Below are 13,502 nucleotides of genomic sequence, written 5' to 3'. Positions count from 1 at the left end.
ATCGGTTGTAGATTTACTACTAATTTTAACCAAGCTCCACTTAGGCCTGTGGCTTCACTGATATTCGTATTTCCCCTGTCCTCCAACCCCGCCAGTTACAGCTCCGAAGTGGCGTCTGCACAATCCACACTTGTTCCTGTGTTACAGGTGTTCAGTCCGGTCAGTTAATCCCCTGATGTGTGTCCGGCAATGTCGCCTGCTCTGTCCACATTCCCATAACCACTTCCGAGCTACAACTGGCTGTGTTGAAGCCCAGGAAATAGGAGGGTGTAGGCATAGGCCTACTGTATTTGGAATGTGGTGACAGCAGGAGAGACTGCCATCCACACAGCAGGGGTTCAGCTGACGTTACTGAACCCCACTGAGACACGGGAGCAAGTGTCTCTTTCCGTGTGGACGGCACTTCCGAGCTACAACTGGCTGTGTTGAAGCCCAGGAAATAGGAGGGTGTAGGCAGAGGCCTACTGTATTTGGAATGTGGTGACAGCAGGAGAGACTGCCATCCACACAGCAGGGGATCAGCTGACGTTACTGAACCCCACTGAGACACGGGAGCAAGTGTCTCTTTCCGTGTGGACGGCACTTCCGAGCTACAACTGGCTGTTTTGAAGCCCAGGAAATAGGAGGGTGTGGGCAGAGGCCTACTGTATTTGGAATGTGGAGACAGCAGGAGAGACTGCCATCCACACAGCAGGGGATCAGCTGACGTTACTGAACCCCACTGAGACACGGGAGCAAGTGTCTCTTTCCGTGTGGACGGCACTTCCGAGCTACAACTGGCTGTGTTGAAGCCCAGGAAATAGGAGGGTGTAGGCAGAGGCCTACTGTATTTGGAATGTGGAGACAGCAGGAGAGACTGCCATCCACACAGCAGGGGATCAGCTGACGTTACTGAACCCCACTGAGACACGGGAGCAAGTGTCTCTTTCCGTGTGGACGGCACTTCCGAGCTACAACTGGCTGTGTTGAAGCCCAGGAAATAGGAAGGTGTAGGCAGAGGCCTACACTATTTGGAATGTGGTGACAGCAGGAGAGACTGCCATCCACACAGCAGGGGATCAGCTGACGTTACTGAACCCCACTGAGACACGGGAGCAAGTGTCTCTTTCCGTGTGGACGGCACTTCCGAGCTACAACTGGCTGTGTTGAAGCCCAGGAAATAGGAGGGTGTAGGCAGAGGCCTACTGTATTTGGAATGTGGAGACAGCAGGAGAGACTGCCATCCACACAGCAGGGGATCAGCTGACGTTACTGAACCCCACTGAGACACGGGAGCAAGTGTCTCTTTCCGTGTGGACGGCACTTCCGAGCTACAACTGGCTGTGTTGAAGCCCAGGAAATAGGAGGGTGTAGGCAGAGGCCTACTGTATTTGGAATGTGGTGACAGCAGGAGAGACTGCCATCCACACAGCAGGGGATCAGCTGACGTTACTGAACCCCACTGAGACACGGGAGCAAGTGTCTCTTTCCGTGTGGACGGCACTTCCGAGCTACAACTGGCTGTGTTGAAGCCCAGGAAATAGGAGGGTGTAGGCAGAGGCCTACTGTATTTGGAATGTGGAGACAGCAGGAGAGACTGCCATCCACACAGCAGGGGATCAGCTGACGTTAGTGAACCCCACTGAGACACGGGAGCAAGTGTCTCTTTCCGTGTGGACGGCACTTCCGAGCTACAACTGGCTGTGTTGAAGCCCAGGAAATAGGAGGGTGAAGGCAGAGGCCTACTGTTTTTGGAATGTGGTGACAGCAGGAGAGACTGCCATCCACACAGCAGGGGATCAGCTGACGTTACTGAACCCCACTGAGACACGGGAGCAAGTGTCTCTTTCCGTGTGGACGGCACTTCCGAGCTACAACTGGCTGTGTTGAAGCCCAGGAAATAGGAGGGCGTAGGCAGAGGCCTACTGTATTTGGAATGTGGAGACAGCAGGAGAGACTGCCATCCACACAGCAGGGGATCAGCTGACGTTACTGAACCCCACTGAGACACGGGAGCAAGTGTCTCTTTCCGTGTGGACGGCACTTCCGAGCTACAACTGGCTGTGTTGAAGCCCAGGAAATAGGAGGGTGTAGGCAGAGGCCTACTGTCTTTGGCAGGTGTAGGCAGCAGAAGACTTGCCATCTCCACAGCAGGGGAACAGCTGGCAGTGCTGAACCCCACTAACACTTGAACGAATGTGTTTGGCTCTGTGGAGACGACATTTCTGAACACCAACTGACGCTGTTGGAGCCCAGGATTAGGCGAGGAGCAGGCTGGGGCCTGTTGCTTTTGGCAGGTGAAGGCAGCAGGAGACTTGCCATCTCCACAGCAGGGGAACAGCTGGCAGTGCTGAACCCCACTAACACTTGAACGAATGTGTTTGGCTCTGTGGAGATGACACTTCTGAACACCAACTGACGCTGTTGGAGCCCAGGATTAGGCGTGGAGCAGGCTGGGGCCTGTTGCTTTTGGCAGGTGAAGGCAGCAGGAGACTTGCCATCTCCACAGCAGGGGAACAGCTGGCAGTGCTGAACCCCACTAACACTTGAACGAATGTGTTTGGCTCTGTGGAGACGACACTTCTGAACACCAACTGACGCTGTTGGAGCCCAGGATTAGGCGAGGAGCAGGCTGGGGCCTGTTGCTTTTGGCAGGTGAAGGCAGCAGGAGACTTGCCATCTCCACAGAAGGGGAACAGCTGGCAGTGCTGAACCCCACTAACACTTGAACGAATGTGTTTGGCTCTGTGGAGACGACACTTCTGAACACCAACTGACGCTGTTGGAGCCCAGGATTAGGCGAGGAGCAGGCTGGGGCCTACTGGATTTTGGCAGGTGAAGGCAGCAGGAGACTTGCCATCTCCACAGAAGGGGAACAGCTGGCAGTGCTGAACCCCACTAACACTTGAACGAATGTGTTTGGCTCTGTGGAGATGACACTTCTGAACACCAACTGACGCTGTTGGAGCCCAGGATTAGGCGAGGAGCAGGCTGGGGCCTGTTGCTTTTGGCAGGTGAAGGCAGCAGGAGACTTGCCATCTCCACAGCAGGGGAACAGCTGGCAGTGCTGAACCCCACTAACACTTGAACGAATGTGTTTGGCTCTGTGGAGACGACACTTCTGAACACCAACTGACGCTGTTGGAGCCCAGGATTAGGCGAGGAGCAGGCTGGGGCCTGTTGCTTTTGGCAGGTGAAGGCAGCAGGAGACTTGCCATCTCCACAGAAGGGGAACAGCTGGCAGTGCTGAACCCCACTAACACTTGAACGAATGTGTTTGGCTCTGTGGAGATGACACTTCTGAACACCAACTGACGCTGTTGGAGCCCAGGATTAGGCGAGGAGCAGGCTGGGGCCTACTGGATTTTGGCAGGTGAAGGCAGCAGGAGACTTGCCATCTCCACAGAAGGGGAACAGCTGGCAGTGCTGAACCCCACTAACACTTGAACGAATGTGTTTGGCTCTGTGGAGACGACACTTCTGAACACCAACTGACGCTGTTGGAGCCCAGGATTAGGCGAGGAGCAGGCTGGGGCCTGTTGCTTTTGGCAGGTGAAGGCAGCAGGAGACTTGCCATCTCCACAGCAGGGGAACAGCTGGCAGTGCTGAACCCCACTAACACTTGAACGAATGTGTTTGGCTCTGTGGAGATGACACTTCTGAACACCAACTGATGCTGTTGGAGACCAGGATCAGGCGTGGAGCAGTCTGGGGCCTACTGGATTTTGGCAGGTGTAGGCAGCAGGAGACTTGCCATCTCCACAGCAGGGGAACAGCTGGCAGTGCTGAACCCCACTAACACTTGAACGAATGTGTTTGGCTCTGTGGAGATGACACTTCTGAACACCAACTGACGCTGTTGGAGCCCAGGATCAGGCGTGGATCAGGTTGGGGCCTACTGGATTTTGGCAGGTGTAGGCAGCAGGAGACTTGCCATCTCCACAGCAGGGGAACAGCTGGCAGTGCTGAACCCCACTAACACTTGAACGAATGTGTTTGGCTCTGTGGAGACGACACTTCTGAACACCAACTGATGCTGTTGGAGCCCAGGATTAGGCGAGGAGCAGGCTGGGGCCTGCTGCTTTTGGCAGGTGAAGGCAGCAGGAGACTTGCCATCTCCACAGCAGGGGAACAGCTGGCAGTGCTGAACCCCACTAACACTTGAACGAATGTGTTTGGCTCTGTGGAGACGACACTTCTGAACACCAACTGACGCTGTTGGAGCCCAGGATTAGGCGAGGAGCAGGCTGGGGCCTGTTGCTTTTGGCAGGTGAAGGCAGCAGGAGACTTGTCATCTCCACAGCAGGGGAACAGCTGGCAGTGCTGAACCCCACTAACACTTGAACGAATGTGTTTGGCTTTGTGGAGACGACACTTCTGAACACCAACTGACGCTGTTGGAGCCCAGGATTAGGCGAGGAGCAGGCTGGGGCCTACTGGATTTTGGCAGGTGTAGGCAGCAGGAGACTTGCCATCTCCACAGCAGGGGAACAGCTGGCAGTGCTGAACCCCACTAACACTTGAACGAATGTGTTTGGCTCTGTGGAGACGACACTTCTGAACACCAACTGACGCTGTTGGAGCCCAGGATTAGGCGAGGAGCAGGCTGGGGCCTGTTGCTTTTGGCAGGTGAAGGCAGCAGGAGACTTGCCATCTCCACAGCAGGGGAACAGCTGGCAGTGCTGAACCCCACTAACACTTGAACGAATGTGTTTGGCTCTGTGGAGACGACACTTCTGAACTCCAACTGACGCTGTTGGAGCCCAGGATTAGGCGAGGAGCAGGCTGGGGCCTACTGGATTTTGGCAGGTGTAGGCAGCAGGAAACTTGCCATCTCCACAGCAGGGGAACAGCTGGCAGTGCTGAACCCCACTAACACTTGAACGAATGTGTTTGGCTCTGTGGAAATGACACTTCTGAACACCAACTGACGCTGTTGGAGCCCAGGATCAGGCGTGGAGCAGGCTGGGGCCTACTGGATTTTGGCAGGTGTAGGCAGCAGGAGACTTGCCATCTCCACAGCAGGGGAACAGCTGGCAGTGCTGAACCCCACTAACACTTGAACGAATGTGTTTGGCTCTGTGGAGACGACACTTCTGAACACCAACTGACGCTGTTGGAGCCCAGGATTAGGCGAGGAGCAGGCTGGGGCCTGTTGCTTTTGGCAGGTGAAGGCAGCAGGAGACTTGCCATCTCCACAGCAGGGGAACAGCTGGCAGTGCTGAACCCCACTAACACTTGAACGAATGTGTTTGGCTCTGTGGAGATGACACTTCTGAACACCATCTGACGCTGTTGGAGCCCAGGATCAGGCGTGGAGCAGGCTGGGGCCTACTGGATTTTGGCAGGTGTAGGCAGCAGGAGACTTGCCATCTCCACAGCAGGGGAACAGCTGGCAGTGCTGAACCCCACTAACACTTGAACGAATGTGTTTGGCTCTGTGGAGATGACACTTCTGAACACCAACTGACGCTGTTGGAGCCCAGGATCAGGCGTGGAGCAGGCTGGGGCCTACTGGATTTTGGCAGGTGTAGGCAGCAGGAGACTTGCCATCTCCACAGCAGGGGAACAGCTGGCAGTGCTGAACCCCACTAACACTTGAACGAATGTGTTTGGCTCTGTGGAGACGACACTTCTGAACACCAACTGACACTGTTGGAGCCCAGGATTACGCATGCCGCATGCAGAGGCCAATGGGCAGCGGTTTTTATGGAGGTTGTTGACTACTACTGATTCTAACCATGCTCCACTTAGGCCTCTGGCTCCACTGTCTCTACTATTTACCCTGGCCTCCAACCCCGCCAGCTACATCTCTGAAGTGGCATCAGCACAATCTACACTTGTTCCTGTGTTACTGGTGCTCAGTCCCGTCAGTTGATCCCCTGATGTTTGTCCGGCAAGTTCGCCAGCTCTGTCCTCATTCCCACTACTGGTTATGGGAATGTGGACAGAGCAGGAGACCTTGCCGGACACACATCAGGGGATAAACTGATGGGACTGAGCCACAGGAACACAGGGGTTGGCAGGGTTGGAGGTCAGGGGAAATAGTAGAGACAGTGGAGCCAGAGACCTAAGTTGGGCACGGTTAAAAATCAGTAGTGGTTTGAATGTTGATGGAGCTGGTGACTTTGCCGTCCACACAGCAGGGGATCAGCTGGCGTTACTGAACCCCACTAACACAGGAGCTAGTGTGTTTCTCTGTGCAGATGACACATCTGAGCGACAACTGGCTGTGATGAAGCACAGGGATTATAGTTCAGGTGGTAGAAAAATGAACACACCAGCAGACCTGGATACAGTTGCCAACCACTAATTTAGTCTGTAAGAGGAATGGCAAAGTCTTTGGAGATCCAGGCATTGTTCATTTTCAGAAAAGTCAGCCGGTCAACATTATCGGAAGATAGTCGCGTGCGACGGTCTGTTAGTACACCACCTGCGGCACTAAAGACACGTTCCGATAATACACTGGCAGCAGGGCAAGCCAGCACCTCCAATGCATACTGGCTAAGCTCTGGCCATGTATCCAGCTTAGAGACCCAAAACTTGAAGGGGGAAGAGCCATCTGGGAGTACAGTGACAGGGCAAGACATGTAGTCTGACACCATCTGACGGAAGCGTTGCCTCCTGCTGACTCGAGGCGTCGCTGATGGTGTAGACAATTGTGGTGGACACACAAAACTTTGCTACATTTGGGCCATAGTGGTCTTGCCTTGTGCTGCGGCGCTGCCTCTGCTCCCTCTTTGTGCAGAGTTTCCTCCACTGCCTCGACGCACAGAGCTGCTTTGTAAAGCACTAGCAACAATGCTGTCGGGTGGAATGGAAAACATTATGGACTGCACCAGTGACTCTTCGTACTCCCGCAGTTTACGCTCCCGGTTCAACGTTGGTATGAGCCTTTGTACGCTGTCCCGGTAGCGAGGATCTAGGAGGGTGTACACCCAATAATCAGCCGAGACGAGAATGTGGGCGATGCGGCGGTCGTTTCTCAGGCACTGCAGCATGAAATCAACCATGTGCTGCAGACTCCCAACTGTCAAAGAACCGCTGTCCCCTGTTTGAGGCGTGACCTCGGCCTGCTCTGCATCATCCCACCCTCGCTGTACATACTGAGTAGAGGTTTGTGTACCTCCCTCCTCTGGAGAGATGTCTTCCTCCTCCATCGACTCCTCCTCATCCTCCTCACAAAGTGTCCCCTGCCTAGGCCTTTGTGAGGAAACACGTAGCGCAGACTGTCCAGAAGCAGATGGCATTTGGGACTCCTCATCCTCCACCTCTTCCGAAACCTCATCCCTTAGTGCTTGCAGTGTTTGTTGAAGCAGGGAGATAAGGGGGACAGTCATGCTGACTAGTGCATCATCTGCACTCGCCATGCGCATGGATTCATCGAAGGCACGCAAAACGAGGCAGATGTCCTTCATAGAGGCCCACTCAATGGTGCTGAAGTGTGAACGGCGCACAGTGCGACTTGTTTGCGCCTGATGCAGCTGGTACTCCATGACTGCTGCCTGCTGCTCACACAACCGCTCCAACATATGTAACGTTGAATTCCACCGGGTGGGTAGGTCACATATGATGCGATGTTCCGGAAGGCCAAATCGTCGCTGCAGAGCAGCGAGGCGCGATTTTGCCGTGCTGGAATGCCGCAAGTGAGCGCACTCTATGCGGACCTTGTGCAACAGTGCATCAAGATCCGGATAGTCCCTCAGAAAGCTCTGCACGACCAAATTAAGCACATGTGCCAGACATGGGATGTGTGTGAGGTTGCCTAGGCCAAGAGCTGCCACCAGATTTCGGCCATTGTCACACACTACCAAGCCCGGCTGGAGATTCGCTGGCCCAAACCACACATCGCTCTCCTGCTTGATAGCATTCCAGAGCTCCTGCGCTGTGTGGCTTCGATTCCCCAAAGAAATTAATGTGAGTACAGCCTGTTGACGTTTGGCCACGGCTGTGCTCATATCGGTCGTAACAGGCTCCTGCTCTGCTGTTTCTGAGGAACTTGAGTAGGAGGAGGAGTCTATGTGTACAGACTGGAGTCCTGCAATCCGTGTCGTTGGAAGAACACGTACAGCGCCACTCTCCAGATCTGTACCCGGCTCCACAACATTGACCCAGTGGGCAGTGAGGGAAAGGTATCGTCCCTGTCCATGGTTACTGGTCCACGCATCGGTGGTCAGGTGGACCTTGCTACTAAAGGCGTTTAGTAGCGCATGTTTTATTTTGCCCTCAACATGTTTCTGCAGGGCAGGGACGGCTCGCCTGCTGAAATAAAAGCGGCTGGGCACGTTGTATTGGGGGACTGCCAATGCCATTAAGTCTTGGAAGGTGTCAGTGTCCACCAGCCTGAATGACAGCATTTCAACTGCCAGAAGTTTGGCAATGCCAGCATTCAGAGACTGTGCTCGGGGATGGTTTGCCGAGTAAGGGCGCCTTTTATCCCATGCCTGTGCTACCGATGGCTGTGATGGATGGGAACGTGCTGCTATGGGTGGAATCTGACAGGGTCTCCGGACAACAGTGGCAGAGATTCTTCCTTGGCGATCCTGTGAGGAAGCCGAACCAGCAGTGTGTGAGCTGGAGGAAGAGGCCCCAACACGAACTGAAGAGGTGGTAGGTGGTGCTGTACGTTGGCCTACGTCTTCAGGGTGTCTCTGCAACTCCAACTCGTGCTTGGTGCGCACATGTTTCCACATATTTGTGGTATTGAGGGTGCTGACTAGAGTTGAGCGATACCGTCCGATACTTCAAAGTATCGGATCGGAATGGATCGGCCGATCTTTAAAAAAAGTATCGGTATCGCCGATTCCGATACCGGAAGTCCCATTCAAGTCTATGGGACTTCCGGTATCGGAATAAGAAAAACCCTGTTTTTGCCTTGTACAGCCTCTCTGGGGTCTGTACGGGCCTTTCGGGGGGCTGTGCCGGCCTGCCAGGGGGTCTGTGCAGGCTCCGGTGGTCTGTGCCGGCCTGCCGGGGGGCTGTGCCGGCCTGCCGGTGGTCTGTGCAGGCTCCGGTGGGCTGTGCCGGCCTGCCGGGGGGCTGTGCAGGCTCCGGGGGGCTGTGCCGGCCTGCCGGGGGGCTGTGCCGGCCTGACGGTGGTCTGTGCAGGATCCGGGGGGCTGTGCTGGCCTGCCGGGGGGCTGTGCCGGCCTGCTGGTGGTCTGTGCAGGCTTCGGGGGTCTGTGCAGGCATCGTCCGATGGGACTACAAGTCCCATCGGGCGATGCCTGCTACCATGACAGTGATTGACACATTAGCCAATGATGGGACAGTAGTAGTCCCATCATCCGGCTAATGTGTTAAATGTTAAAAAAAAAAAAATACTACATACATACTACATGCATGCTACATACATACTACATGCTACAGACATACTACATGCTACATACATACTACATGCTACATACATACTACATATATACTACATGCATGCTACATACATACTACATGCTACATGCTACATACATACTACATATATACTACATACATACTACATACATGCTACATACATGCTACATACATACTGCATGCTACATACATACTACATACATACTACATACATACTACATGCATGCTACATGCATGCTACATACATACTGCATGCTACATACATACTACATACTGTACATACTACATACATACTACATGCATGCTACATGCATGCTACATACATGCTACATGCATGCTACATACATACTACATGCTACATACATACCACATACATACTACATACATACTACATACATACTACATGCATGCTACATACATACTACATACATGCTACATACATACTACATACATACTACATACATACTACATGCATGCTACATACATACTACATGCATGCTACATGCATGCTACATACATACTACATGCTACATACATACCACATACATACTACATACATACTACATGCTACATACATACTACATATATACTACATGCATGCTACATACATACTACATGCTACATACATACCACATACATGCTACATACATGCTACATGCTACATACATACTACATATATACTACATGCATGCTACATACATACTACATACATACTACATGCTACATACATACCACATATATACTACATACATACAATACATTCATACAATACATACATAGACATACAGTACATATAACATAGAGTAACATACTTACCAATACTTGTCACATTGTTCCCCGAAGCCATTGTCTTTTCCGGAATAAATATTAACATAACAAACCACAAAAATACTCACCCACGATCCGAAGCAGTCCACGAGTGTGTCCCACGACGATCTTGGGTAGAGAACTGCAGCATCAGATGATGCTGCCGTTCTCTACGGGCTGCAGGAATCCAATGACGGAAGGTAGGTATCCTTCCGCACTGTATTCCTCCGCCACTTAAAAAAAAAAAAGTCCCTAGTCTCACTTTATGCCATTGCTGCGTGGGAAATTCCCACACAGCAATGGCATAAAGTGAGACTAGGGACTTTTTTTTTTTTAAGTGGCGGAGGAATACAGTGCGGAAGGATACCTACCTTCCGTCATTGGATTCCTGCAGCCCGTAGAGAACGGCAGCATCATCTGATGCTGCAGTTCTCTACCCAAGATCGTCGTGGGACACACTCGTGGACTGCTTCGGATCGTGGGTGAGTATTTTTGTGGTTTGTTATGTTAATATTTATTCCGGAAAAGACAATGGCTTCGGGGAACAATGTGACAAGTATTGGTAAGTATGTTACTCTATGTTATATGTACTGTATGTCTATGTATGTATTGTATGAATGTATTGTATGTATGTAGTATATATGTGGTATGTATGTAGCATGTAGTATGTATGTAGTATGTATGTAGCATGTAGTATGTATGTAGCATGCATGTAGTATATATGTAGTATGTATGTAGCATGTAGTATGTATGTAGTATGTATGTAGTATGTATGTGGTATGTATGTAGCATGTAGTATGTATGTAGCATGCATGTAGCATGCATGTAGTATGTATGTAGCATGCATGTAGTATATATGTAGTATGTATGTAGCATGTAGTATGTATGTAGTATGTATGTAGTATGTATGTGGTATGTATGTAGCATGTAGTATGTATGTAGCATGCATGTAGCATGCATGTAGTATGTATGTAGCATGCATGTAGTATGTATGTAGTATGTATGTAGCATGCATGTAGTATGTATGTAGTATGTATGTAGTATGTATGTAGCATGCAGTATGTATGTAGCATGTATGTAGCATGTATGTAGTATGTATGTAGTATATATGTAGTATGTATGTAGCATGTAGTATGTATGTAGCATGCATGTAGTATATATGTAGTATGTATGTAGCATGTAGTATGTATGTAGCATGCGTGTAGTATATATGTAGTATGTATGTAGCATGTAGTATGTATGTAGCATGCATGTAGTATATATGTAGTATGTATGTAGCATGTAGTATGTATGTAGTATGTATGTAGTATGTTTGTGGTATGTATGTAGCATGTAGTATGTATGTAGCATGCATGTAGCATGCATGTAGTATGTATGTAGCATGCATGTAGTATGTATGTATGTAGCATGCATGTAGTATGTATGTAGTATGTATGTAGTATGTATGTAGTATGTATGTAGCATGCAGTATGTATGTAGCATGTATGTAGTATGTATGTAGTATATATGTAGTATGTATGTAGCATGTAGTATGTATGTAGCATGCATGTAGTATATATGTAGTATGTATGTAGCATGTAGTATGTATGTAGCATGCATGTAGTATATATGTAGTATGTATGTATCATGTAGTATGTATGTAGCATGCATGTAGTATATATGTAGTATGTATGTAGCATGTAGTATGTATGTAGCATGCATGTAGTATATATGTAGTATGTATATAGCATGTAGTATGTATGTAGTATGTATGTAGTATTTTTTTTTTTTTTTTTTTTTTTTTTTTTAACATTTAACACATTAGCCGGATGATGGGACTACTACTGTCCCATCATTGGCTAATGTGTCAATCACTGTCATGGTAGCAGGCATCGCCAGATGGGACTTGTAGTCCCATCGGACGATGCTTGCACAGACCCCCGGACATCAGCACAGCCCCCCGGCAGGCCGGCACAGCCCCCCGGCAGGCCGGTACAGACCCCCACAGGGTGCACAGACCACCGGCAGGCCGGCACAGCCCCCCGGCAGGCCGGTACCGACCCCGGGCAGTCCACACAGCCCCCCGGCAGGCCGGCAGAGACCCCCGGAAGGCCCGAAATGACGGCGCATCATGATGCGCACACACCGCGCATCATGATGACGTCAGGCCGTCAATCAACTTTGAACTTCCGATTCCGATGCCGAATTCCGATATTGAAAAAATATCGGAAGTCGGTATCGGAATTCCGATACAGCAAGTATCGGCCGATACCCGATACTTGCGGTATCGGAATGCTCAACACTAGTGCTGACATTTCTCCCTCTTTTGACTATCTGATGACACAGCTTGCATTTGACAAAGCAAATGTCATCTGCAACTGTGTCAAAAAAGGACCACGCACTGCAAGTCTTGGGAGCGCCCGTTTTGATTTTGGAATGAGGAATGCTCCTAACGGGTGCCGAAGTGGAGGGTACAGGCAACCAAGTCTTCCCCCTCCCTCTGCCTCCTGTTTTGGCCAGTAGGGGAATCTCTTCCTCCGAGCTGCTCCCACCACCTTCCTGTTCCTCACGCCATGATGGGTCAAGGACCTCATCATCTTCCCTCCCCTCTTCAAACAGCTGCTTCTCCGGGGTTGTCTCGCCAGCACCGTACGCACCAGAAAGTGGCAACTGAGTCTCGTCATCATCTGATGCGTACTGAGGTGTGCTGACCATAGGCACTGGCCCACTCGCCTCTTCAGATTCAGAGGGACAAAGAAGTTGCGCATCACTGCATACTCCCTCTTCTTCACATTCAGGAATGCTGCTTGGCTGGCCCCCTCTTTCCAAGCCAACAGATTCCGAGAACAGAAGTAGAGACTGTGATGGCTCCTGTCCATGTCTCTCTGACTGCCTGGGCACTTTGGCAGGTGGTGAAGAGACAGATGGTTGCTCTTCGGTGCTCTGGTCCTGAGAGGCTGTGGAAGTAATTGAAGTCGATGCGTTAGCTGCCATCCATCCGACAACGGCTTCAATTTGTTCCTCCCGCAGCAGTGGGGTACGTTGAGGTCCTACAAAGCTGCGCATAAAGGACTGTTGCCTGCTAAAGCTAGGGGAATGCAGATCCACTGGTGCCCGCAGCAGGCCCAGAATCCCCACGTCCTCTACCTGCAGAATCCCCACGTCCTCTCCCTGCAGAATCCCCACGTCCTCTCCCTGCTGAAACTCCACGCCCACGCGCCTTACTCCCTGCCTTCTTCATCTTGCCAGACTGCTTAAGATAGGCAGAAAAGTACAAAGGGGGGCCTTAGTGTGCTTCTTCCTGAACAGCTGGTTACAGGTACAAGAAACACTAATTTTATGAAGTGTGTGTGTGTGGACTACACTTTAATAGGAGCTGATGTGGCCTA

Source organism: Dendrobates tinctorius, unplaced genomic scaffold (assembly GCF_039654945.1).
Source record: "Dendrobates tinctorius isolate UK_male_01 unplaced genomic scaffold, ASM3965494v1 ptg000022l, whole genome shotgun sequence".
NCBI lineage: Eukaryota > Metazoa > Chordata > Amphibia > Anura > Dendrobatidae > Dendrobates > Dendrobates tinctorius.
Note: the sequence above shows the minus strand (reverse complement) of the source record.